Below are 26,215 nucleotides of genomic sequence, written 5' to 3' on the forward strand. Positions count from 1 at the left end.
CTATCCCTGGTGGGGTGGGAGGTGAAGACAAGAAGAACTCTATCCCTGGTGGGGTGGTAGGTGAAGACAAGAAGGACTCTATCCCTGGTGGGGTGGGAGGTGAAGACAAGAAGAACTCTATCCCTGGTGGGGTGGTAGGAGAAGACAAGAAGAACTCTATACCTGGTGGGGTGGTAGATGAAGACAAGAAGAACTCTATCCCTGGTGGTGTGGTAAGTGAAGACAAGAAGAACTCTATCCCTGGTGGGGTGGGAGGTGAAGACAATAAGAACTCTATACCTGGGGGGCGGCAGGTGAAGACAAGAAGAACTGTATTCTTGCTGGGTTGGGAGGTGAAGACAAGAAGAACTCTATCCCTGTTTGGGTGGGAGGTGAAGACAAGAAGAACTCTATCCCTGGTTGGGTGGTAGGTAAAGACAAGAAGAACTCTATGGTGTTGGGGTGGTAGGTGAAGACAAGAAGAACTCTATCCCTGGTGGGGTGGGAGGTGAAGACAAGAAGAACTCTATCCCTGGTGGGGTGGTAGGTGAAGACAAGAAGACCTCTATCCCTGGTTGGGTGGTAGGTGAAGACAAGAAGAACTCTATCCCTGGTGGGGTGGTAGGTGAAGACAATAAGAGCTCTATCCCTGGTTGGGTGGTAGGTGAAGACAAGAAGAACTCTATCCCTGGTGGGGTGGTAGGTGAAGAAAAGAAGAACTCTATCCATGGTGGGGTGGGAGGTGATGACAAGAAGAACTCTATCCTTGGTTGGGTGGTAGGTGAAGACAAGAAGAACTCTATCGTGGTGGGGTGGTAGGTGAAGACAAGAAGAACTCTATCCCTGGTGGGGTGGGAGGTGAAGACAAGAAGAACTCTATCCCTGGTGGGGTGGTAGGTGAAGACAAGAAGACCTCTATCCCTGGTTGGGTGGTAGGTGAAGACAAGAAGAACTCTATCCCTGGTGTGGTGGTAGGTGAAGACAATAAGAGCTCTATCCCTGGTTGGGTGGTAGGTGAAGACAAGAAGAACTCTATCCCTGGTGGGGTGGGAGGTGAAGACAAGAAGAACTCTATCCCTGGTTGGGTGGGAGGTGAAGACAAGAAGAACTCTATCGCTGGTTGGGTGGTAGGTGAAGACAAGAAGAACTCTATCCCTGGTTGGGTGGTAGGTGAAGACAAGAAGAACTCTATCCCTGGTGGGGTGGAAGGTGAAGACAATAAGAGCTCTATCCCTGGTTGGGTGGTAGGTGAAGACAAGAAGAACTCTATCCCTGGTGGGGTGGTAGGTGAAGAAAAGAAGAACTCTATCCCTGGTGGGGTGGGAGGTGATGACAAGAAGAACTCTATCCTTGGTTGGGTGGTAGGTGAAGACAAGAAGAACTCTATCGTGGTGGGGTGGTAGGTGAAGAGAAGAAGAACTCTATCCCTGGTGGGGTGGGAGGTGAAGACAAGAAGAACTCTATCCCTGGTGCGGTGGTAGGTGAAGACAAGAAGACCTCTATCCCTGGTTGGGTGGTAGGTGAAGACAAGAAGAACTCTATCCCTGGTGGGGTGGTAGGTGAAGACAATAAGAGCTCTATCCCTGGTTGGGTGGTAGGTGAAGACAAGAAGAACTCTATCCCTGGTGGGGTGGGAGGTGAAGACAAGAAGAACTCTATCGCTGGTTGGGTGGTAGGTGAAGACAAGAAGAACTCTATCCCTGGTTGGGTGGTAGGTGAAGACAAGAAGAACTCTATCCCTGGTTGGGTGGTAGGTGAAGACAAGAAGAACTCTATCCCTGGTGGGGTGGGAGGTGAAGAAAAGAAGAACTCTATCCCTGGTGGGGTGGTAGGTGAAGAGAAGAAGAACTCTATCCCTGGTGGGGTGGGAGGTTATGACAAGAAGAACTCTGTCCCTGGTTGGGTGGTAGGTGAAGACAAGAAGAACTCTATCCCTGGTTGGGAGGTAGGTGAAGACAAGAAGAACTCTATCCCTGGTGGGGTGGGAGGTGAAGACAAGAAGAACTCTATCCCTGGTTGGGGGGTAGGTGAAGACAAAAAGAACTCTATCCCTGGTGGGGTGGTAGGTGAAGACAAGAAGAACTCTATCCCTGGTGGGGTGGTAGGTGAAGACAAGAAGAACTTTATCCCTGGTGGGGTGGGAGGAGAAGACAAGAAGAACTCTATCCCTGGTGCGGTGGTAGGTGATGACAAGAAGAACTCTATCCCTGGTTGGGTGGTAGGTGAAGACAAGAAGAACTCTATCCCTGGTTGGGTGGTAGGTGATGACAAGAAGAACTCTATCCTTGGTTGGGTGGTAGGTGAAGACAAGAAGAACTCTATCGTGGTGGGGTGGTAGGTGAAGACAAGAAGAACTCTATCCCTGGTGGGGTGGGAGGTGGACAAGAAGAACTCTATCCCTGGTGGGGTGGTAGGTGAAGACAAGAAGACCTCTAACCCTGGTTGGGTGGTAGGTGAAGACAAGAAGAACTCTATCCCTGGTTGGGTGGTAGGTGATGACAAGAAGAACTCTATCCTTGGTTGGGTGGTAGGTGAAGACAAGAAGAACTCTATCGTGGTGGGGTGGTAGGTGAAGACAAGAAGAACTCTATCCCTGGTGGGGTGGGAGGTGGACAAGAAGAACTCTATCCCTGGTGGGGTGGGAGGTGAAGACAAGAAGAACTCTATCCCTGGTTGGTTGGTAGGTGAAGACAAGAAGAACTCTATCGTGGTGGGGCGGTAGGTGAAGACAAGAAGAACTCTATCCCTGGTGGGGTGGGAGGTGAAGACTAGAAGAACTCTATCCCTGGTTAGTTGGTAGGTGAACACAAGAAGAACTCTATCCCTGGTGGGGTGGGAGGTGAAGACAAGAAGAACTCTATCCCTGGTGGGGTGGTAGGTGAAGACAAGAAGAACTCTATCCCTGGTGGGGTGGTAGGTGCAGACAAGAAGAATTCTATCCCTTGTGGGGTGGGAGGTGAAGACAAGAAGAACTCTATCCCTGGTGGGGTGGGAGGTGAAGACAAGAAGAACTCTATCCCTGGTTGGTTGGTAGGTGAAGACAAGAAGAACTCTATCGTGGTGGGGCGGTAGGTGAAGACAAGAAGAACTCTATCCCTGGTGGGGTGGGAGGTGAAGACTAGAAGAACTCTATCCCTGGTTAGTTGGTAGGTGAACACAAGAAGAACTCTATCCCTGGTGGGGTGGGAGGTGAAGACAAGAAGAACTCTATCCCTGGTGGGGTGGTAGGTGAAGACAAGAAGAACTCTATCCCTGGTGGGGTGGTAGGTGCAGACAAGAAGAATTCTATCCCTTGTGGGGTGGGAGGTGAAGACAAGAAGAACTCTATCCCTGGTGCGGTGGTAGGTGAAGACAAGAAGAAATCTATCCCGGGTGGGGTGGTAAGTGAACACAAGAAGAACTCTATCCCTGGTGGGGTGGTAGGTGAAGACAAGAAGAACTCTATCCCTGGTGGGGTGGGAGGTGAAGACAAGAAGAACTCTATCCCTGGTGGGGTGGTAGGTGAAGACAAGAAGGACTCTATCCCTGGTGGGGTGGGAGGTGAAGACAAGAAGAACTCTATCCCTGGTGGGGTGGTAGGAGAAGACAAGAAGAACTCTATCCCTGGTTGGGGGGTAGGTGAAGACAAAAAGAACTCTATCCCTGGTGGGGTGGTAGGTGAAGACAAGAAGAACTCTATCCCTGGTGGGGTGGTAGGTGAAGACAAGAAGAACTTTATCCCTGGTGGGGTGGGAGGAGAAGACAAGAAGAACTCTATCCCTGGTGCGGTGGTAGGTGATGACAAGAAGAACTCTATCCCTGGTTGGGTGGTAGGTGAAGACAAGAAGAACTCTATCCCTGGTTGGGTGGTAGGTGATGACAAGAAGAACTCTATCCTTGGTTGGGTGGTAGGTGAAGACAAGAAGAACTCTATCGTGGTGGGGTGGTAGGTGAAGACAAGAAGAACTCTATCCCTGGTGGGGTGGGAGGTGGACAAGAAGAACTCTATCCCTGGTGGGGTGGTAGGTGAAGACAAGAAGACCTCTATCCCTGGTTGGGTGGTAGGTGAAGACAAGAAGAACTCTATCCCTGGTTGGGTGGTAGGTGATGACAAGAAGAACTCTATCCTTGGTTGGGTGGTAGGTGAAGACAAGAAGAACTCTATCGTGGTGGGGTGGTAGGTGAAGACAAGAAGAACTCTATCCCTGGTGGGGTGGGAGGTGGACAAGAAGAACTCTATCCCTGGTGGGGTGGGAGGTGAAGACAAGAAGAACTCTATCCCTTGTTGGTTGGTAGGTGAAGACAAGAAGAACTCTATCGTGGTGGGGCGGTAGGTGAAGACAAGAAGAACTCTATCCCTGGTGGGGTGGGAGGTGAAGACTAGAAGAACTCTATCCCTGGTTAGTTGGTAGGTGAACACAAGAAGAACTCTATCCCTGGTTGGGTGGTAGGTGAAGACAAGAAGAACTCTATCCCTGGTTGGGTGGGAGGTGAAGACAAGAAGAACTCTATCGCTGGTTGGGTGGTAGGTGAAGACAAGAAGAACACTATCCCTGGTTGGGTGGTAGGTGAAGACAAGAAGAACTCTATCCCTGGTTGGGTGGTAGGTGAAGACAAGAAGAACTCTATCCCTGGTGGGGTGGGAGGTGAAGAAAAGAAGAACTCTATCCCTGGTGGGGTGGTAGGTGAAGAGAAGAAGAACTCTATCCCTGGTGGGGTGGGAGGTGAAGACAAGAAGAACTCTGTCCCTGGTTGGGTGGTAGGTGAAGACAAGAAGAACTCTATCCCTGGTTGGGTGGTAGGTGAAGACAAGAAGAACTCTATCACTGATGGGGTGGTAGGTGAAGACAAGAACAACTCTATCCCTGGTGGGGTGGGAGGTGAAGACAAGAAGAACTCTATCCCTGGTTGGGTGGTAGGTGAAGACAAGAAGAACTCTATCCCTGGTGGGGTGGTAGGTGAAGACAAGAAGAACTCTATCCCTGGTGGGGTGGTAGGTGAAGAAAAGAAGAACTCTATCCCTGGTGGGGTGGGAGGTGATGACAAGAAGAACTCTATCCTTGGTTGAGTGGTAGGTGAAGACAAGGAGAACTCTATCGTGGTGGGGTGGTAGGTGAAGACAAGAAGAACTCTATCCCTGGTGGGGTGGGAGGTGAAGACTAGAAGAACTCTATCCCTGGTTAGGTGGTAGGTGAAGACAAGAAGAACTCTATCCCTGGTCGTGTGGGAGGTGAAGACAAGAAGAACTCATTCCCTGGTTGGGTGGTAGGTGAAGACAAGAAGAACTCTATCGTGGTGGGGCGGTAGGTGAAGACAAGAAGAACTCTATCCCTGGTGCGGTGGGAGGTGAAGACTAGAAGAACTCTATCCCTGGTTAGGTGGTAGGTGAAGACAAGAAGAACTCTATCCCTGGTGGGGTGGGAGGTGAAGACAAGAAGAACTCTATCCCTGGTGGGGTGGTAGGTGAAGACAAGAAGAACTCTATCCCTGGTGGGGTGGTAGGTGCAGACAAGAAGAATTCTATCCCTTGTGGGGTGGGAGGTGAAGACAAGAAGAACTCTATCCCTGGTGCGGTGGTAGGTGAAGACAAGAAGAAATCTATCCCTGGTGGGGTGGTAGGTGAACACAAGAAGAACTCTATCCCTGGTGGGGTGGTAGGTGAAGACAAGAAGAACTCTATCCCTGGTGGGGTGGCAGGTGAAGACAAGAAGAACTCTATCCCTGGTGGGGTGGTAGGTGAAGACAAGAAGAACTGTATTCTTGCTGGGTTGGGAGGTGAAGACAAGAAGAACTCTATCCCTGGTTGGGTGGGAGGTGAAGACAAGAAGAACTCTATCCATGGTTGGGTGGTAGGTAAAGACAAGAAGAACTCTATCGTGGTGGGGTGGTAGGTGAAGACAAGAAGAACTCTATCCCTGGTGGGGTGGGAGGTGAAGACAAGAAGAACTCTATCCCTGGTGGGGTGGTAGGTGAAGACAAGAAGACCTCTATCCCTGGTTGGGTGGTAGGTGAAGACAAAAAGAACTCTATCCCTGGTAGGGTGGTAGGTGAAGACAATAAGAGCTCTATCCCTGGTTGAGTGGTAGGTGAAGACAAGAAGAACTCTATCCCTGGTGGGGTGGTAGGTGATGACAAGAAGAACTCTATCCTTGGTTGGGTGGTAGGTGAAGAGAAGAAGAACTCTATCGTGGTGGGGTGGTAGGTGAAGACAAGAAGAACTCTATCCCTGGTGGGGTGGGAGGTGAAAACTAGAAGAACTCTATCCCTGGTTAGGTGGTAGGTGAAGACAAGAAGAACTCTATCCCTGGTGGGGTGGGAGGTGAAGACAAGAAGAACTCTATCCCTGGTTGGTTGGTAGGTGAAGACAAGAAGAACTCTATCGTGGTGGGGCGGTAGGTGAAGACAAGAAGAACTCTATCCCTGGTGGGGTGGGAGGTGAAGACTAGAAGAACTCTATCCCTGGTTAGTTGGTAGGTGAACACAAGAAGAACTCTATCCCTGGTGGGGTGGGAGGTGAAGACAAGAAGAACTCTATCCCTGGTGGGGTGGTAGGTGAAGACAAGAAGAACTCTATCCCTGGTGGGGTGGTAGGTGCAGACAAGAAGAATTCTATCCCTTGTGGGGTGGGAGGTGAAGACAAGAAGAACTCTATCCCTGGTGCGGTGGTAGGTGAAGACAAGAAGAAATCTATCCCTGGTGGGGTGGTAAGTGAACACAAGAAGAACTCTATCCCTGGTGGGGTGGTAGGTGAAGACAAGAAGAACTCTATCCCTGGTGGGGTGGGAGGTGAAGACAAGAAGAACTCTATCCCTGGTGGGGTGGTAGGTGAAGACAAGAAGGACTCTATCCCTGGTGGGGTGGGAGGTGAAGACAAGAAGAACTCTATCCCTGGTGGGGTGGTAGGAGAAGACAAGAAGAACTCTATACCTGGTGGGGTGGTAGATGAAGACAAGAAGAACTCTATCCCTGGTGGTGTGGTAAGTGAAGACAAGAAGAACTCTATCCCTGGTGGGGTGGGAGGTGAAGACAATAAGAACTCTATACCTGGGGGGCGGCAGGTGAAGACAAGAAGAACTGTATTCTTGCTGGGTTGGGAGGTGAAGACAAGAAGAACTCTATCCCTGTTTGGGTGGGAGGTGAAGACAAGAAGAACTCTATCCCTGGTTGGGTGGTAGGTAAAGACAAGAAGAACTCTATGGTGTTGGGGTGGTAGGTGAAGACAAGAAGAACTCTATCCCTGGTGGGGTGGGAGGTGAAGACAAGAAGAACTCTATCCCTGGTGGGGTGGTAGGTGAAGACAAGAAGACCTCTATCCCTGGTTGGGTGGTAGGTGAAGACAAGAAGAACTCTATCCCTGGTGGGGTGGTAGGTGAAGACAATAAGAGCTCTATCCCTGGTTGGGTGGTAGGTGAAGACAAGAAGAACTCTATCCCTGGTGGGGTGGTAGGTGAAGAAAAGAAGAACTCTATCCATGGTGGGGTGGGAGGTGATGACAAGAAGAACTCTATCCTTGGTTGGGTGGTAGGTGAAGACAAGAAGAACTCTATCGTGGTGGGGTGGTAGGTGAAGACAAGAAGAACTCTATCCCTGGTGGGGTGGGAGGTGAAGACAAGAAGAACTCTATCCCTGGTGGGGTGGTAGGTGAAGACAAGAAGACCTCTATCCCTGGTTGGGTGGTAGGTGAAGACAAGAAGAACTCTATCCCTGGTGTGGTGGTAGGTGAAGACAATAAGAGCTCTATCCCTGGTTGGGTGGTAGGTGAAGACAAGAAGAACTCTATCCCTGGTGGGGTGGGAGGTGAAGACAAGAAGAACTCTATCCCTGGTTGGGTGGGAGGTGAAGACAAGAAGAACTCTATCGCTGGTTGGGTGGTAGGTGAAGACAAGAAGAACTCTATCCCTGGTTGGGTGGTAGGTGAAGACAAGAAGAACTCTATCCCTGGTGGGGTGGAAGGTGAAGACAATAAGAGCTCTATCCCTGGTTGGGTGGTAGGTGAAGACAAGAAGAACTCTATCCCTGGTGGGGTGGTAGGTGAAGAAAAGAAGAACTCTATCCCTGGTGGGGTGGGAGGTGATGACAAGAAGAACTCTATCCTTGGTTGGGTGGTAGGTGAAGACAAGAAGAACTCTATCGTGGTGGGGTGGTAGGTGAAGAGAAGAAGAACTCTATCCCTGGTGGGGTGGGAGGTGAAGACAAGAAGAACTCTATCCCTGGTGCGGTGGTAGGTGAAGACAAGAAGACCTCTATCCCTGGTTGGGTGGTAGGTGAAGACAAGAAGAACTCTATCCCTGGTGGGGTGGTAGGTGAAGACAATAAGAGCTCTATCCCTGGTTGGGTGGTAGGTGAAGACAAGAAGAACTCTATCCCTGGTGGGGTGGGAGGTGAAGACAAGAAGAACTCTATCGCTGGTTGGGTGGTAGGTGAAGACAAGAAGAACTCTATCCCTGGTTGGGTGGTAGGTGAAGACAAGAAGAACTCTATCCCTGGTTGGGTGGTAGGTGAAGACAAGAAGAACTCTATCCCTGGTGGGGTGGGAGGTGAAGAAAAGAAGAACTCTATCCCTGGTGGGGTGGTAGGTGAAGAGAAGAAGAACTCTATCCCTGGTGGGGTGGGAGGTTATGACAAGAAGAACTCTGTCCCTGGTTGGGTGGTAGGTGAAGACAAGAAGAACTCTATCCCTGGTTGGGAGGTAGGTGAAGACAAGAAGAACTCTATCCCTGGTGGGGTGGGAGGTGAAGACAAGAAGAACTCTATCCCTGGTTGGGGGGTAGGTGAAGACAAAAAGAACTCTATCCCTGGTGGGGTGGTAGGTGAAGACAAGAAGAACTCTATCCCTGGTGGGGTGGTAGGTGAAGACAAGAAGAACTTTATCCCTGGTGGGGTGGGAGGAGAAGACAAGAAGAACTCTATCCCTGGTGCGGTGGTAGGTGATGACAAGAAGAACTCTATCCCTGGTTGGGTGGTAGGTGAAGACAAGAAGAACTCTATCCCTGGTTGGGTGGTAGGTGATGACAAGAAGAACTCTATCCTTGGTTGGGTGGTAGGTGAAGACAAGAAGAACTCTATCGTGGTGGGGTGGTAGGTGAAGACAAGAAGAACTCTATCCCTGGTGGGGTGGGAGGTGGACAAGAAGAACTCTATCCCTGGTGGGGTGGTAGGTGAAGACAAGAAGACCTCTAACCCTGGTTGGGTGGTAGGTGAAGACAAGAAGAACTCTATCCCTGGTTGGGTGGTAGGTGATGACAAGAAGAACTCTATCCTTGGTTGGGTGGTAGGTGAAGACAAGAAGAACTCTATCGTGGTGGGGTGGTAGGTGAAGACAAGAAGAACTCTATCCCTGGTGGGGTGGGAGGTGGACAAGAAGAACTCTATCCCTGGTGGGGTGGGAGGTGAAGACAAGAAGAACTCTATCCCTGGTTGGTTGGTAGGTGAAGACAAGAAGAACTCTATCGTGGTGGGGCGGTAGGTGAAGACAAGAAGAACTCTATCCCTGGTGGGGTGGGAGGTGAAGACTAGAAGAACTCTATCCCTGGTTAGTTGGTAGGTGAACACAAGAAGAACTCTATCCCTGGTGGGGTGGGAGGTGAAGACAAGAAGAACTCTATCCCTGGTGGGGTGGTAGGTGAAGACAAGAAGAACTCTATCCCTGGTGGGGTGGTAGGTGCAGACAAGAAGAATTCTATCCCTTGTGGGGTGGGAGGTGAAGACAAGAAGAACTCTATCCCTGGTGGGGTGGGAGGTGAAGACAAGAAGAACTCTATCCCTGGTTGGTTGGTAGGTGAAGACAAGAAGAACTCTATCGTGGTGGGGCGGTAGGTGAAGACAAGAAGAACTCTATCCCTGGTGGGGTGGGAGGTGAAGACTAGAAGAACTCTATCCCTGGTTAGTTGGTAGGTGAACACAAGAAGAACTCTATCCCTGGTGGGGTGGGAGGTGAAGACAAGAAGAACTCTATCCCTGGTGGGGTGGTAGGTGAAGACAAGAAGAACTCTATCCCTGGTGGGGTGGTAGGTGCAGACAAGAAGAATTCTATCCCTTGTGGGGTGGGAGGTGAAGACAAGAAGAACTCTATCCCTGGTGCGGTGGTAGGTGAAGACAAGAAGAAATCTATCCCGGGTGGGGTGGTAAGTGAACACAAGAAGAACTCTATCCCTGGTGGGGTGGTAGGTGAAGACAAGAAGAACTCTATCCCTGGTGGGGTGGGAGGTGAAGACAAGAAGAACTCTATCCCTGGTGGGGTGGTAGGTGAAGACAAGAAGGACTCTATCCCTGGTGGGGTGGGAGGTGAAGACAAGAAGAACTCTATCCCTGGTGGGGTGGTAGGAGAAGACAAGAAGAACTCTATACCTGGTGGGGTGGTAGATGAAGACAAGAAGAACTCTATCCCTGGTGGTGTGGTAAGTGAAGACAAGAAGAACTCTATCCCTGGTGGGGTGGGAGGTGAAGACAATAAGAACTCTATACCTGGGGGGCGGCAGGTGAAGACAAGAAGAACTGTATTCTTGCTGGGTTGGGAGGTGAAGACAAGAAGAACTCTATCCCTGGTTGGGTGGGAGGTGAAGACAAGAAGAACTCTATCCCTGGTTGGGTGGTAGGTAAAGACAAGAAGAACTCTATGGTGTTGGGGTGGTAGGTGAAGACAAGAAGAACTCTATCCCTGGTGGGGTGGGAGGTGAAGACAAGAAGAACTCTATCCCTGGTGGGGTGGTAGGTGAAGACAAGAAGACCTCTATCCCTGGTTGGGTGGTAGGTGAAGACAAGAAGAACTCTATCCCTGGTGGGGTGGTAGGTGAAGACAATAAGAGCTCTATCCCTGGTTGGGTGGTAGGTGAAGACAAGAAGAACTCTATCCCTGGTGGGGTGGTAGGTGAAGAAAAGAAGAACTCTATCCATGGTGGGGTGGGAGGTGATGACAAGAAGAACTCTATCCTTGGTTGGGTGGTAGGTGAAGACAAGAAGAACTCTATCGTGGTGGGGTGGTAGGTGAAGACAAGAAGAACTCTATCCCTGGTGGGGTGGGAGGTGAAGACAAGAAGAACTCTATCCCTGGTGGGGTGGTAGGTGAAGACAAGAAGACCTCTATCCCTGGTTGGGTGGTAGGTGAAGACAATAAGAACTCTATACCTGGGGGGCGGCAGGTGAAGACAAGAAGAACTGTATTCTTGCTGGGTTGGGAGGTGAAGACAAGAAGAACTCTATCCCTGGTTGGGTGGGAGGTGAAGACAAGAAGAACTCTATCCCTGGTTGGGTGGTAGGTAAAGACAAGAAGAACTCTATGGTGTTGGGGTGGTAGGTGAAGACAATAAGAACTCTATCCCTGGTGGGGTGGAAGGTGAAGACAATAAGAGCTCTATCCCTGGTTGGGTGGTAGGTGAAGACAAGAAGAACTCTATCCCTGGTGGGGTGGTAGGTGAAGAAAAGAAGAACTCTATCCCTGGTGGGGTGGGAGGTGATGACAAGAAGAACTCTATCCTTGGTTGGGTGGTAGGTGAAGACAAGAAGAACTCTATCGTGGTGGGGTGGTAGGTGAAGAGAAGAAGAACTCTATCCCTGGTGGGGTGGGAGGTGAAGACAAGAAGAACTCTATCCCTGGTGCGGTGGTAGGTGAAGACAAGAAGACCTCTATCCCTGGTTGGGTGGTAGGTGAAGACAAGAAGAACTCTATCCCTGGTGGGGTGGTAGGTGAAGACAATAAGAGCTCTATCCCTGGTTGGGTGGTAGGTGAAGACAAGAAGAACTCTATCCCTGGTGGGGTGGGAGGTGAAGACAAGAAGAACTCTATCGCTGGTTGGGTGGTAGGTGAAGACAAGAAGAACTCTATCCCTGGTTGGGTGGTAGGTGAAGACAAGAAGAACTCTATCCCTGGTTGGGTGGTAGGTGAAGACAAGAAGAACTCTATCCCTGGTGGGGTGGGAGGTGAAGAAAAGAAGAACTCTATCCCTGGTGGGGTGGTAGGTGAAGAGAAGAAGAACTCTATCCCTGGTGGGGTGGGAGGTTATGACAAGAAGAACTCTGTCCCTGGTTGGGTGGTAGGTGAAGACAAGAAGAACTCTATCCCTGGTTGGGAGGTAGGTGAAGACAAGAAGAACTCTATCCCTGGTGGGGTGGGAGGTGAAGACAAGAAGAACTCTATCCCTGGTTGGGGGGTAGGTGAAGACAAAAAGAACTCTATCCCTGGTGGGGTGGTAGGTGAAGACAAGAAGAACTCTATCCCTGGTGGGGTGGTAGGTGAAGACAAGAAGAACTTTATCCCTGGTGGGGTGGGAGGAGAAGACAAGAAGAACTCTATCCCTGGTGCGGTGGTAGGTGATGACAAGAAGAACTCTATCCCTGGTTGGGTGGTAGGTGAAGACAAGAAGAACTCTATCCCTGGTTGGGTGGTAGGTGATGACAAGAAGAACTCTATCCTTGGTTGGGTGGTAGGTGAAGACAAGAAGAACTCTATCGTGGTGGGGTGGTAGGTGAAGACAAGAAGAACTCTATCCCTGGTGGGGTGGGAGGTGGACAAGAAGAACTCTATCCCTGGTGGGGTGGTAGGTGAAGACAAGAAGACCTCTAACCCTGGTTGGGTGGTAGGTGAAGACAAGAAGAACTCTATCCCTGGTTGGGTGGTAGGTGATGACAAGAAGAACTCTATCCTTGGTTGGGTGGTAGGTGAAGACAAGAAGAACTCTATCGTGGTGGGGTGGTAGGTGAAGACAAGAAGAACTCTATCCCTGGTGGGGTGGGAGGTGGACAAGAAGAACTCTATCCCTGGTGGGGTGGGAGGTGAAGACAAGAAGAACTCTATCCCTGGTTGGTTGGTAGGTGAAGACAAGAAGAACTCTATCGTGGTGGGGCGGTAGGTGAAGACAAGAAGAACTCTATCCCTGGTGGGGTGGGAGGTGAAGACTAGAAGAACTCTATCCCTGGTTAGTTGGTAGGTGAACACAAGAAGAACTCTATCCCTGGTGGGGTGGGAGGTGAAGACAAGAAGAACTCTATCCCTGGTGGGGTGGTAGGTGAAGACAAGAAGAACTCTATCCCTGGTGGGGTGGTAGGTGCAGACAAGAAGAATTCTATCCCTTGTGGGGTGGGAGGTGAAGACAAGAAGAACTCTATCCCTGGTGGGGTGGGAGGTGAAGACAAGAAGAACTCTATCCCTGGTTGGTTGGTAGGTGAAGACAAGAAGAACTCTATCGTGGTGGGGCGGTAGGTGAAGACAAGAAGAACTCTATCCCTGGTGGGGTGGGAGGTGAAGACTAGAAGAACTCTATCCCTGGTTAGTTGGTAGGTGAACACAAGAAGAACTCTATCCCTGGTGGGGTGGGAGGTGAAGACAAGAAGAACTCTATCCCTGGTGGGGTGGTAGGTGAAGACAAGAAGAACTCTATCCCTGGTGGGGTGGTAGGTGCAGACAAGAAGAATTCTATCCCTTGTGGGGTGGGAGGTGAAGACAAGAAGAACTCTATCCCTGGTGCGGTGGTAGGTGAAGACAAGAAGAAATCTATCCCGGGTGGGGTGGTAAGTGAACACAAGAAGAACTCTATCCCTGGTGGGGTGGTAGGTGAAGACAAGAAGAACTCTATCCCTGGTGGGGTGGGAGGTGAAGACAAGAAGAACTCTATCCCTGGTGGGGTGGTAGGTGAAGACAAGAAGGACTCTATCCCTGGTGGGGTGGGAGGTGAAGACAAGAAGAACTCTATCCCTGGTGGGGTGGTAGGAGAAGACAAGAAGAACTCTATACCTGGTGGGGTGGTAGATGAAGACAAGAAGAACTCTATCCCTGGTGGTGTGGTAAGTGAAGACAAGAAGAACTCTATCCCTGGTGGGGTGGGAGGTGAAGACAATAAGAACTCTATACCTGGGGGGCGGCAGGTGAAGACAAGAAGAACTGTATTCTTGCTGGGTTGGGAGGTGAAGACAAGAAGAACTCTATCCCTGGTTGGGTGGGAGGTGAAGACAAGAAGAACTCTATCCCTGGTTGGGTGGTAGGTAAAGACAAGAAGAACTCTATGGTGTTGGGGTGGTAGGTGAAGACAAGAAGAACTCTATCCCTGGTGGGGTGGGAGGTGAAGACAAGAAGAACTCTATCCCTGGTGGGGTGGTAGGTGAAGACAAGAAGACCTCTATCCCTGGTTGGGTGGTAGGTGAAGACAAGAAGAACTCTATCCCTGGTGGGGTGGTAGGTGAAGACAATAAGAGCTCTATCCCTGGTTGGGTGGTAGGTGAAGACAAGAAGAACTCTATCCCTGGTGGGGTGGTAGGTGAAGAAAAGAAGAACTCTATCCATGGTGGGGTGGGAGGTGATGACAAGAAGAACTCTATCCTTGGTTGGGTGGTAGGTGAAGACAAGAAGAACTCTATCGTGGTGGGGTGGTAGGTGAAGACAAGAAGAACTCTATCCCTGGTGGGGTGGGAGGTGAAGACAAGAAGAACTCTATCCCTGGTGGGGTGGTAGGTGAAGACAAGAAGACCTCTATCCCTGGTTGGGTGGTAGGTGAAGACAAGAAGAACTCTATCCCTGGTGTGGTGGTAGGTGAAGACAATAAGAGCTCTATCCCTGGTTGGGTGGTAGGTGAAGACAAGAAGAACTCTATCCCTGGTGGGGTGGGAGGTGAAGACAAGAAGAACTCTATCCCTGGTTGGGTGGGAGGTGAAGACAAGAAGAACTCTATCGCTGGTTGGGTGGTAGGTGAAGACAAGAAGAACTCTATCCCTGGTTGGGTGGTAGGTGAAGACAAGAAGAACTCTATCCCTGGTGGGGTGGAAGGTGAAGACAATAAGAGCTCTATCCCTGGTTGGGTGGTAGGTGAAGACAAGAAGAACTCTATCCCTGGTGGGGTGGTAGGTGAAGAAAAGAAGAACTCTATCCCTGGTGGGGTGGGAGGTGATGACAAGAAGAACTCTATCCTTGGTTGGGTGGTAGGTGAAGACAAGAAGAACTCTATCGTGGTGGGGTGGTAGGTGAAGAGAAGAAGAACTCTATCCCTGGTGGGGTGGGAGGTGAAGACAAGAAGAACTCTATCCCTGGTGCGGTGGTAGGTGAAGACAAGAAGACCTCTATCCCTGGTTGGGTGGTAGGTGAAGACAAGAAGAACTCTATCCCTGGTGGGGTGGTAGGTGAAGACAATAAGAGCTCTATCCCTGGTTGGGTGGTAGGTGAAGACAAGAAGAACTCTATCCCTGGTGGGGTGGGAGGTGAAGACAAGAAGAACTCTATCGCTGGTTGGGTGGTAGGTGAAGACAAGAAGAACTCTATCCCTGGTTGGGTGGTAGGTGAAGACAAGAAGAACTCTATCCCTGGTTGGGTGGTAGGTGAAGACAAGAAGAACTCTATCCCTGGTGGGGTGGGAGGTGAAGAAAAGAAGAACTCTATCCCTGGTGGGGTGGTAGGTGAAGAGAAGAAGAACTCTATCCCTGGTGGGGTGGGAGGTGAAGACAAGAAGAACTCTGTCCCTGGTTGGGTGGTAGGTGAAGACAAGAAGAACTCTATCCCTGGTTGGGAGGTAGGTGAAGACAAGAAGAACTCTATCCCTGGTGGGGTGGGAGGTGAAGACAGGAAGAACTCTATCCCTGGTTGGGGGGTAGGTGAAGACAAAAAGAACTCTATCCCTGGTGGGGTGGTAGGTGAAGACAAGAAGAACTCTATCCCTGGTGGGGTGGTAGGTGAAGACAAGAAGAACTTTATCCCTGGTGGGGTGGGAGGAGAAGACAAGAAGAACTCTATCCCTGGTGCGGTGGTAGGTGATGACAAGAAGAACTCTATCCCTGGTTGGGTGGTAGGTGAAGACAAGAAGAACTCTATCCCTGGTTGGGTGGTAGGTGATGACAAGAAGAACTCTATCCTTGGTTGGGTGGTAGGTGAAGACAAGAAGAACTCTATCGTGGTGGGGTGGTAGGTGAAGACAAGAAGAACTCTATCCCTGGTGGGGTGGTAGGTGAAGACAAGAAGAACTCTATCCCTGGTGGGGTGGTAGGTGAAGACAAGAAGAACTCTATCGCTGGTGGGGTGGGAGGAGAAGACAAGAAGAACTCTATCCCTGGTGCGGTGGTAGGTGATGACAAGAAGAACTCTATCCTTGGTTCGGTGGTAGGTGAAGACAAGAAGAACTCTATCGTGGTGGGGTGGTAGGTGAAGCCAAGAAGACCTCTATCCCTGGTTGTGTGGTAGGTGAAGACAAGAAGAACTCTATCCCTGGTGGGGTGGTAGGTGAAGACAATAAGAGCTCTATCCCTGGTTGGGTGGTAGGTGAAGAAAAGAAGACCTCTATCCCTGGTTGGGTGGTAGGTGAAGACAAGAAGAACTCTATCCCTGGTGGGGTGGTAGGTGAAGACAATAAGAGCTCTATCCCTGGTTGGGTGGTAGGTGAAGACAAGAAGAACTCTATCCCTGGTGGGGTGGTAGGTGAAGACAATAAGAGCTCTATCCCTGGTTGGGTGGTAGGTGAAGACAAGAAGAACTCTATCCCTGGTGGGGTGGTAGGTGAAGAAAAGAAGAACTCTATCCATGGTGGGGTGGGAGGTGATGACAAGAAGAACTCTATCCTTGGTTGGGTGGTAGGTGAAGACAAGAAGAACTCTATCGTGGTGGGGTGGTAGGTGAAGACAAGAAGAACTCTATCCCTGGTGGGGTGGGAGGTGAAGACAAGAAGAACTCTATCCCTGGTGGGGTGGTAGGTGAAGACAAGAAGACCTCTATCCATGGTTGGGTGGTAGGTGAAGACAAGAAGAACTCTATCCCTGGTGGGGTGGTAGGTGAAGACAATAAGAGCTCTATCCCTGGTTGGGTGGTAGGTGAAGACAAGAAGAACTCTATCCCTGGTGGGGTGGGAGGTGAAGACAAGAAGAACTCTATCCCTGGTTGGGTGGGAGGTGAAGACAAGAAGAACTCTATCGCTGGTTGGGTGGTAGGTGAAGACAAGAAGAACTCTATCCCTGGTTGGGTGGTAGGTGAAGACAAGAAGAACTCTATCCCTGGTGGGGTGGAAGGTGAAGACAATAAGAGCTCTATCCCTGGTTGGGTGGTAGGTGAAGACAAGAAGAACTCTATCCCTGGTGGGGTGGTAGGTGAAGAAAAGAAGAACTCTATCCCTGGTGGGGTGGGAGGTGATGACAAGAAGAACTCTATCCTTGGTTGGGTGGTAGGTGAAGACAAGAAGAACTCTATCGTGGTGGGGTGGTAGGTGAAGACAAGAAGAACTCTATCCCTGGTGGGGTGGGAGGTGAAGACAAGAAGAACTCTATCCCTGGTGCGGTGGTAGGTGAAGACAAGAAGACCTCTATCCCTGGTTGGGTGGTAGGTGAAGACAAGAAGAACTCTATCCCTGGTGGGGTGGTAGGTGAAGACAATAAGAGCTCTATCCCTGGTTGGGTGGTAGGTGAAGACAAGAAGAACTCTATCCCTGGTGGGGTGGGAGGTGAAGACAAGAAGAACTCTATCGCTGGTTGGGTGGTAGGTGAAGACAAGAAGAACTCTATCCCTGGTTGGGTGGTAGGTGAAGACAAGAAGAACTCTATCCCTGGTTGGGTGGTAGGTGAAGACAAGAAGAACTCTATCCCTGGTGGGGTGGGAGGTGAAGAAAAGAAGAACTCTATCCCTGGTGGGGTGGTAGGTGAAGAGAAGAAGAACTCTATCCCTGGTGGGGTGGGAGGTGAAGACAAGAAGAACTCTGTCCCTGGTTGGGTGGTAGGTGAAGACAAGAAGAACTCTATCCCTGGTTGGGAGGTAGGTGAAGACAAGAAGAACTCTATCCCTGGTGGGGTGGGAGGTGAAGACAAGAAGAACTCTATCCCTGGTTGGGGGGTAGGTGAAGACAAAAAGAACTCTATCCCTGGTGGGGTGGTAGGTGAAGACAAGAAGAACTCTATCCCTGGTGGGGTGGTAGGTGAAGACAAGAAGAACTTTATCCCTGGTGGGGTGGGAGGAGAAGACAAGAAGAACTCTATCCCTGGTGCGGTGGTAGGTGATGACAAGAAGAACTCTATCCCTGGTTGGGTGGTAGGTGAAGACAAGAAGAACTCTATCCCTGGTTGGGTGGTAGGTGATGACAAGAAGAACTCTATCCTTGGTTGGGTGGTAGGTGAAGACAAGAAGAACTCTATCGTGGTGGGGTGGTAGGTGAAGACAAGAAGAACTCTATCCCTGGTGGGGTGGGAGGTGGACAAGAAGAACTCTATCCCTGGTGGGGTGGTAGGTGAAGACAAGAAGACCTCTATCCCTGGTTGGGTGGTAGGTGAAGACAAGAAGAACTCTATCCCTGGTGGGGTGGTAGGTGAAGACAAGAAGAACTCTATCCCTGGTGGGGTGGTAGGTGAAGACAAGAAGAACTCTATCGCTGGTGGGGTGGGAGGAGAAGACAAGAAGAACTCTATCCCTGGTGCGGTGGTAGGTGATGACAAGAAGAACTCTATCCTTGGTTGGGTGGTAGGTGAAGACAAGAAGAACTCTATCGTGGTGGGGTGGTAGGTGAAGCCAAGAAGACCTCTATCCCTGGTTGTGTGGTAGGTGAAGACAAGAAGAACTCTATCCCTGGTGGGGTGGTAGGTGAAGACAATAAGAGCTCTATCCCTGGTTGGGTGGTAGGTGAAGAAAAGAAGAACTCTATCCCTGGTGGGGTGGTAGGTGAAGAAAAGAAGAACTCTATCCCTGGTGGGGTGGGAGGTGATGACAAGAAGAACTCTATCCTTGCTTGGGTGGTAGTTGAAGACAAGAAGAATTCTATCGTGGTGGGGTGGTAGGTGAAGACAAGAAGAACTCTATCCCTGGTGGGGTGGGAGGTGAAGACAAGAAGAACTCTATCCCTGGTGGGGTGGTAGGTGAAGACAAGAAGACCTCTATCCCTGGTTGGGTGGTAGGTGAAGACAAGAAGAACTCTATCCCTGGTGGGGTGGTAGGTGAATACAATAAGAGCTCTATCCCTGGTTGGGTGGTAGGTGAAGACAAGAAGAACTCTATCCCTGGTTGGGTGGTAGGTGAAGACAAGAAGAACTCTATCCCTGGTTGGGGGGGAGGTGAAGACAAGAAGAACTCTATCGCTGGTTGGGTGGTAGGTGAAGACAAGAAGAACTCTATCCCTGGTTGGGTGGTAGGTGAAGACAAGAAGAAATCTATCCCTGGTTGGGTGGTAGGTGAAGACAAGAAGAACTCTATCCCTGGTGGGGTGGGAGGTGAAGAAAAGAAGAACTCTATCCCTGGTGGGGTGGTAGGTGAAGAGAAGAAGAACTCTATCCCTGGTGGGGTGGGAGGTGAAGACAAGAAGAACTCTGTCCCTGGTTGGGTGGTAGGTGAAGACAAGAAGAACTCTATCACTGGTGGGGTGGTAGGTGAAGACAAGAACAACTCTATCCCTGGTGGGGTGGGAGGTGAAGACAAGAAGAACTCTATCCCTGGTTGGGTGGTAGGTGAAGACAAGAAGAACTCTATCCCTGGTGGGGTGGTAGGTGAAGACAAGAAGAACTCTATCCCTGGTGGGGTGGTAGGTGAAGACAAGAAGAACTCTATCCCTGGTTGGGTGGGAAGTGAAGACAAGAAGAACTCTATCCCTGGTTGGGTGGTAGGTGAAGAAAAGAAGAACTCTATCCCTGGTGGGGTGGTAGGTGAAGACAAGAAGAACTCTGTCCCTGGTGGGGTGGTAGGTGAAGACAAGAAGAACTCTATCCCTGGTGGGGTGGTAGGTGAAGACAAGAAGAACTCTATCCCTGGTGGGGTGGTAGGTGAATACAATAAGAGCTCTATCCCTGGTTGGGTGGTAGGTGAAGACAAGAAGAACTCTATCCCTGGTTGGGTGGTAGGTGAAGACAAGAAGAACTCTATCCCTGGTTGGGGGGGAGGTGAAGACAAGAAGAACTCTATCCCTGGTTGGGTCAGAGTTGAAGACAAGAAGAACTCTATCCCTGGTGGGGTGGTAGGTGAAGACAAGAAGGACTCTATCCCTGGTGGGGTGGTAAGTGAAGACAAGAAGAACTCTATACCTGGTGGGGCGGTGGATGAAGACAAGAAGAACTCTATCCCTGGTGGGGTGGTAAGTGAAGACAAGAAGAACTCTATACCTGGTGGGGTGGTGGATGAAGACAAGAAGAACTCTATCCCTGGTGGGGTGGTAAGTGAAGACAAGAAGAACTCTATCCCTGTTTGGGTGGTAGGTGAAGACAAGAAGAACTCTATCCCTGGTGGGGTGGGAGGTGAAGACAAGAAGAACTCTATCCCTGGTGGGGTGGGAGGTGAAGACAAGAAGAACTCTATCCCTGCTGGGGTGGGAGGTGAAGACAATAAGAACTCTATACCTGGGGGGCGGTAGGTGAAGACAAGAAGAACTCTATTCTTGCTGGGTTGGGAGGTGAAGACAAGAAGAACTCTATCCCTGGTTGGGTGGGATGTGAAGACAAGAAGAACTCTATCCCTGGTTGGGTGTTAGGTAAAGACAAGAAGAACTCTATCATGGTGGGGTGGTAGGTGAAGACAAGAAGAACTCTATCCCTGGTGGGGTGGGAGGTGAAGACAAGAAGAACTCTATCCCTGGTGGGGTGGTAGGTGAAGACAAGAAGACCTCTATCCCTGGTTGGGTGGTAGGTGAAGACAAGAAGAACTCTATCCCTGGTGGGGTGGTAGGTGAAGACAATAAGAGCTCTATCCCTGGTTGGGTGGTAGGTGAAGACAAGAAGAACTCTATCCCTGGTGGGGTGGTAGGTGAAGAAAAGAAAATCTCTATCCCTGGTGGGGTGGGAGGTGATGACAAGAAGAACTCTATCCTTGGTTGGGTGGTAGGTGAAGACAAGAAGAACTCTATCCCTGGTGGGGTGGGAGGTGAAGACAAGAAGAACTCTATCCCTGGTGGGGTGTTAGGTGAAGACAAGAAGACCTCTATCCCTGGTTGGGTGGTAGGTGAAGACAAGAAGAACTCTATCCCTGGTGGGGTGGTAGGTGAAGACAATAAGAGCTCTATCCCTGGTTGGGTGGTAGGTGAAGACAAGAAGAACTCTATCCCTGGTGGGGTGGGAGGTGAAGACAAGAAGAACTCTATCCCTGGTTGGGTGGTAGGTGAAGACAAGAAGAACTCTATCCCTGGTTGGGTGGGAGGTGAAGACTAGAAGAACTCTATCGTGGTGGGGTGGTAGGTGAAGACAAGAAGAACTCTATGCCTGGTGGGGTGGGAGGTGAAGACAAGAAGAACTCTATCCCTGGTGGGGTGGTAGGTGAAGACAAGAAGACCTCTATCCCTGGTTGGGTGGTAGGTGAAGACAAGAAGAACTCTATCCCTGGTGCGGTGGTAGGTGAAGACAATAAGAGCTCTATCCCTGGTTGGGTGGTAGGTGAAGACAAGAAGAACTCTATCCCTGGTGGGGTGGGAGGTGAAAACAAGAAGAACTCTATCCCTGGTTGGGTGGTAGGTGAAGACAAGAAGAACTCTATCCCTGGTTGCGTGGGAGGTGAAGACAAGAAGAACTATATCCCTGGTTGGGTGGTAGGTGAAGACAAGAAGAACTCTATCCCTGGTTGGGTGGCAGGTGAAGACAAGAAGAACTCTATCCCTGGTTGGGTGGTTGGTGAAGACACGAAAAACTCTATCCCTGGTGGGGCGGGTGGTGAAGAAAAGAAGAACTCTATCCCTGGTGGGGTGGTAGGTGAAGAGAAGAAGAACTCTATCCCTGGTGGGGTGGGAGGTGAAGACAAGAAGAATTCTGTCCCTGGTTGGGTGGTAGGTGAAGACAAGAAGAACTCTATCCCTGGTTGGGTGGTAGGTGAAGACAAGAAGAGCTCTATCACTGGTGGGGTGGTAGGTGAAGACAAGAAGAACACTATCCCTGGTGGGTTGGTAGGTGAAGACAAGAAGAACTCTATCCCTGGTGGGATGGGAGGTGAAGACAAGAAGAACTCTATCCCTGGTGGGGTGGTAGGTGAAGACAAGAAGAACTCTATCCCTGGTGTGGTGGTAGGTGAAGACAAGAAGAACTCTATCCCTGGTTGGGTGGTATGTGAAGACAAGAAGAACTCTATCCCTGGTTGGGTGGTAGGGTAAGACAAGAGGAACTCTATCCCTGGTGGGGTGGTAGGTGAAGACAAGAAGAACTCTATCCCTGGTGGGGTGGGAGGTGAAGACAAGAAGAACTCTATCCCTGGTTGGGTAGTAGGTGAAGACAAGAAAAACTCTATCCCTGGTGGGGTGGTAGGTGAAGACAAGAAGACCTCTATTCCGGGTTGGGTGGGAGGTGAAGACAAGAAGAACTCTATCCCTGGTGGGGTGGTAGGTGAAGACAAGAAGAACTCTATCCCTGGTGGGGTGGGAGGTGAAGACAAGAATAACTCTATCCCTGGTTGGGTGGTAGTTGAAGAGAAGAAGAACTCTATCCCTGGTGGGGTGGTAGGTGAAGACAAGAAGACCTCTATCCCTGGTTGGGTTGTAGGTGAAGAGAAGAAGAACTCTATCCCTGGTGGGGTGGGAGGTGAAGACAAGAAGAACTCTATCCCTGGTGGGGTGTTAGGTGAAGACAAGAAGAATTCTATCCCTTATGGGGTGGGAGGTGAAGACAAGAAGAACTCTATCCCTGGTGCGGTGGTAGGTGAAGACAAGAAGAACTCTATCCCTGGTGGGGTGGGAGGTGAAGACAAGAAGAACTCTATCCCTGGTGGGGTGGTAGGTGATGACAAGAAGAACTCTATCCCTGGTGGGGTGGTAGGTGAAGACAAGAAGAACTCTATCCCTGGTGGCGTGGGAGGTGAAGACAAGAAGAATTCTATCCCTGGTGGGGTGGTAGGTGAAGACAAGAAGAACTCTATACCTGGTGGGGTGGTAGGTGAAGACAAGAAGAACTCTATCCCTGGTGCGGTGGTAGGTGAAGACAAGAAGAACTCTATCCCTGGTGGGGTGCTAGGTGAAGACAAGAAGAACTCTATCCCTGGTGGGCTGGGAGGTGAAGACAAGAAGAACTCTATCCCTGGTGCGGTGGGAGGTGAAGACAAGAAGAACTCTATCCCTGGTGGGGTGGTAAGTGAAGACAAGAAGAACTCAATCCCTGTTTGGGTGGTAGGTGAAGACAAGATGAACTCTATCCCTGGTTGGGTGGTAGGTGAAGACAAGAAGAACTCTATTCCCGGTGGGGTGTTAGGTGAAGACAAGAAGAACTCTATCCCTGGTGGGGTGGTAGGTGAAGACAAGAAGAACTCTATCCCCGGTGCGGTGGTAGGTGAAGACAAGAAGAACTCTATCCCTGGTGGGGTGGTAGGTGAAGACAATAAGAACTATATCCCTGGTGGGGTGGGAGGTGAAGACAAGAAGAACTCTGTCCCTGGTGGGGTGGTAGGTGAAGACAAGAAGAACTCTGTCCCTGGTGGGGTGGTAGGTGAAGACAAGAAGAACTCTATCCCTGGTGTGGTGGTAGGTGAAGAAAAGAAGAACTCTATCCCTATTCGTGTGGGAGGTGAAGACAAGAAGAACTCTATCCCTGGTGGGTTGGGACGTGAAGACAAGGAGAACTCTATCCCTGGTGGGGTGGTAGGTGAAGACAAGATGAACTCTATCCCTGGTTGGGTGGTAGGTGAAGACAAGAAGAACTCTATCCCTGGTGGGGTGGAAGGTGAAGACAATAAGAGCTCTATCCCTGGTTGGGTGGTAGGTGAAGACAAGAAGAACTCTATCCCTGGTGGGGTGGTAGGTGAAGAAAAGAAGAACTCTATCCCTGGTGGGGTGGGACGTGAAGACAAGAAGAACTCTATCCCTGGTGGGGTGGTAGGTGAAGACAAGAAGAACTCTATCCCTGGTGGGGTGGGAGGTGAAGACAAGAAGAACTCTATACCTGGTTGGGTGGTAGGTGAAGACAAGAAGAACTCTATCCCTGGTTGGGTGGGAGGTGAAGACAAGAAGAACTCTATCGCTGGTTGGGTGGTAGGTGAAGACAAGAAGAACTCTATCCCTGGTTGGGTGGTAGGTGAAGACAAGAAGAACTCTATCCCTGGTTGGGTGGTAGGTGAAGACAAGAAGAACTCTATCCCTGGTGGGGTGGGAGGTGAAGAAAAGAAGAACTCTATCCGTGGTGGGGTGGTAGGTGAAGAGAAGAAGAACTCTATCCCTGGTGGGGTGGGAGGTGAAGACAAGAAGAACTCTGTCCCTGGTTGGGTGGTAGGTGAAGACAGGAAGAACTCTATCCCTGGTTGGGTGTTAGGTGAAGACAAGAAGAACTCTATCCCTGGTGGGGTGGGAGGTGAAGACAAGAAGAACTCTATCCCTGGTTGGGGGGTAGGTGAAGACAAAAAGAACTCTATCCCTGGTGGGGTGGTAGGTGAAGACAAGAAGAACTCTATCCCTGGTGGGGTGGTAGGTGAAGACAAGAAGAACTTTATCCCTGGTGGGGTGGGAGGAGAAGACAAGAAGAACTCTATCCCTGGTGCGGTGGTAGGTGATGACAAGAAGAACTCTATCCCTGGTTGGGTGGTAGGTGAAGACAAGAAGAACTCTATCCCTGGTTGGGTGGTAGGTGATGACAAGAAGAACTCTATCCTTGGTTGGGTGGTAGGTGAAGAGAAGAAGAACTCTATCGAGGTGGGGTGGTAGTGAAGACAAGAAGAACTCTATCCCTGGTGGGGTGGGAGGTGGACAAGAAGAACTCTATCCCTGGTGGGGTGGTAGGTGAAGACAAGAAGAACACTATCCCTGGTGGGGTGGTAGGTGAAGACAAGAAGACCTCTATCCCTGCTGGGGTGGGAGGTGAAGACAATAAGAACTCTATCCCTGGTGGGGTGGTAAGTGAAGACAAGAAGAACTCTATACCTGGTGGGGTGGTGGATGAAGACAAGAAGAACTCTATCCCTGGTGGGGTGGTAAGTGAAGACAAGAAGAACTCTATACCTGGTGGGGTGGTGGATGAAGACAAGAAGAACTCTATCCCTGGTGGGGTGGTAAGTGAAGACAAGAAGAACTCTATCCCTGTTTGGGTGGTAGGTGAAGACAAGATGAACTCTATCCCTGGTTGGGTGGTAGTTGATGACAAGAAGAACTCTATCCCTGGTGGGGTGGGAGGTGAAGACAAGAAGAACTCTATCCCTGGTGGGGTGGGAGGTGAAGACATGAAGAACTCTATCCCTGCTGGGGTGGGAGGTGAAGACAATAAGAACTCTATACCTGGGGGGCGGTAGGTGAAGACAAGAAGAACTCTATTCTTGCTGGGTTGGGAGGTGAAGACAAGAAGAACTCTATCCCTGGTTGGGTGGGAGGTGAAGACAAGAAGAACTCTATCCCTGGTTGGCTGTTAGGTAAAGACAAGAAGAAATCTATCGTGGTGGGGTGGTAGGTGAAGACAAGAAGAACTCTATCCCTGGTGGGGTGGGAGGTGAAGACAAGAAGAACTCTATCCCTGGTGGGGTGGTAGGTGAAGACAAGAAGACCTCTATCCCTGGTTGGGTGGTAGGTGAAGACAAGAAGAACTCTATCCCTGGTGGGGTGGTAGGTGAAGACAATAAGAGCTCTATCCCTGGTTGGGTGGTAGGTGAAGACAAGAAGAACTCTATCCCTGGTGGGGTGGTAGGTGAATAAAAGAAGAACTCTATCCCTGGTGGGGTGGGAGGTGATGACAAGAAGAACTCTATCCTTGCTTGGGTGGTAGGTGAAGACAAGAAGAACTCTATCCCTGGTGGGGTGGGAGGTGAAGACAAGAATAACTCTATCCCTGGTGGGGTGTTAGGTGAAGACAAGAAGACCTCTATCCCTGGTTGGGTGGTAGGTGAAGACAAGAAGAACTCTATCCCTGGTGGGGTGGTAGGTGAAGACAATAAGAGCTCTATCCCTGGTTGGGTGGTAGGTGAAGACAAGAAGAACTCTATCCCTGTTGGGGTGGGAGGTGAAGACAAGAAGAACTCTATCCCTGGTTGGGTAGTAGGTGAAGACAAGAAAAACTCTATCCCTGGTGGGGTGGTAGGTGAAGACAAGAAGACCTCTATTCCGGGTTGGATGGGAGGTGAAGACACGAAGAACTCTATCCCTGGTGGGGTGGTAGGTGAAGACAAGAAGAACTCTATCCCTGGTTGGGTGGTAGGTGAAGACAAGAAGAACTCTATCACTGGTGGGGTGGTAGGTGAAGACAAGAAGAACACTATCCCTGGTGGGTTGGTAGGTGAAGACAAGAAGAACTCTATCCCTGGTGGGATGGGAGGTGAAGACAAGAAGAACTCTATACCTGGTGGGGTGTTAGGAGAAGACAAGAAGAACTCTATCCCTGGTGTGGTGGTAGGTGAAGACAAGAAGAACTCTATCCCTGGTTGGGTGGTAGGTGAAGACAAGAAGAACTC

The sequence above is a fragment of the Hemitrygon akajei genome, chromosome 16 (genome assembly GCF_048418815.1).
Source record: "Hemitrygon akajei chromosome 16, sHemAka1.3, whole genome shotgun sequence".
In the NCBI taxonomy this organism is placed as follows: Eukaryota; Metazoa; Chordata; class Chondrichthyes; order Myliobatiformes; family Dasyatidae; genus Hemitrygon; species Hemitrygon akajei.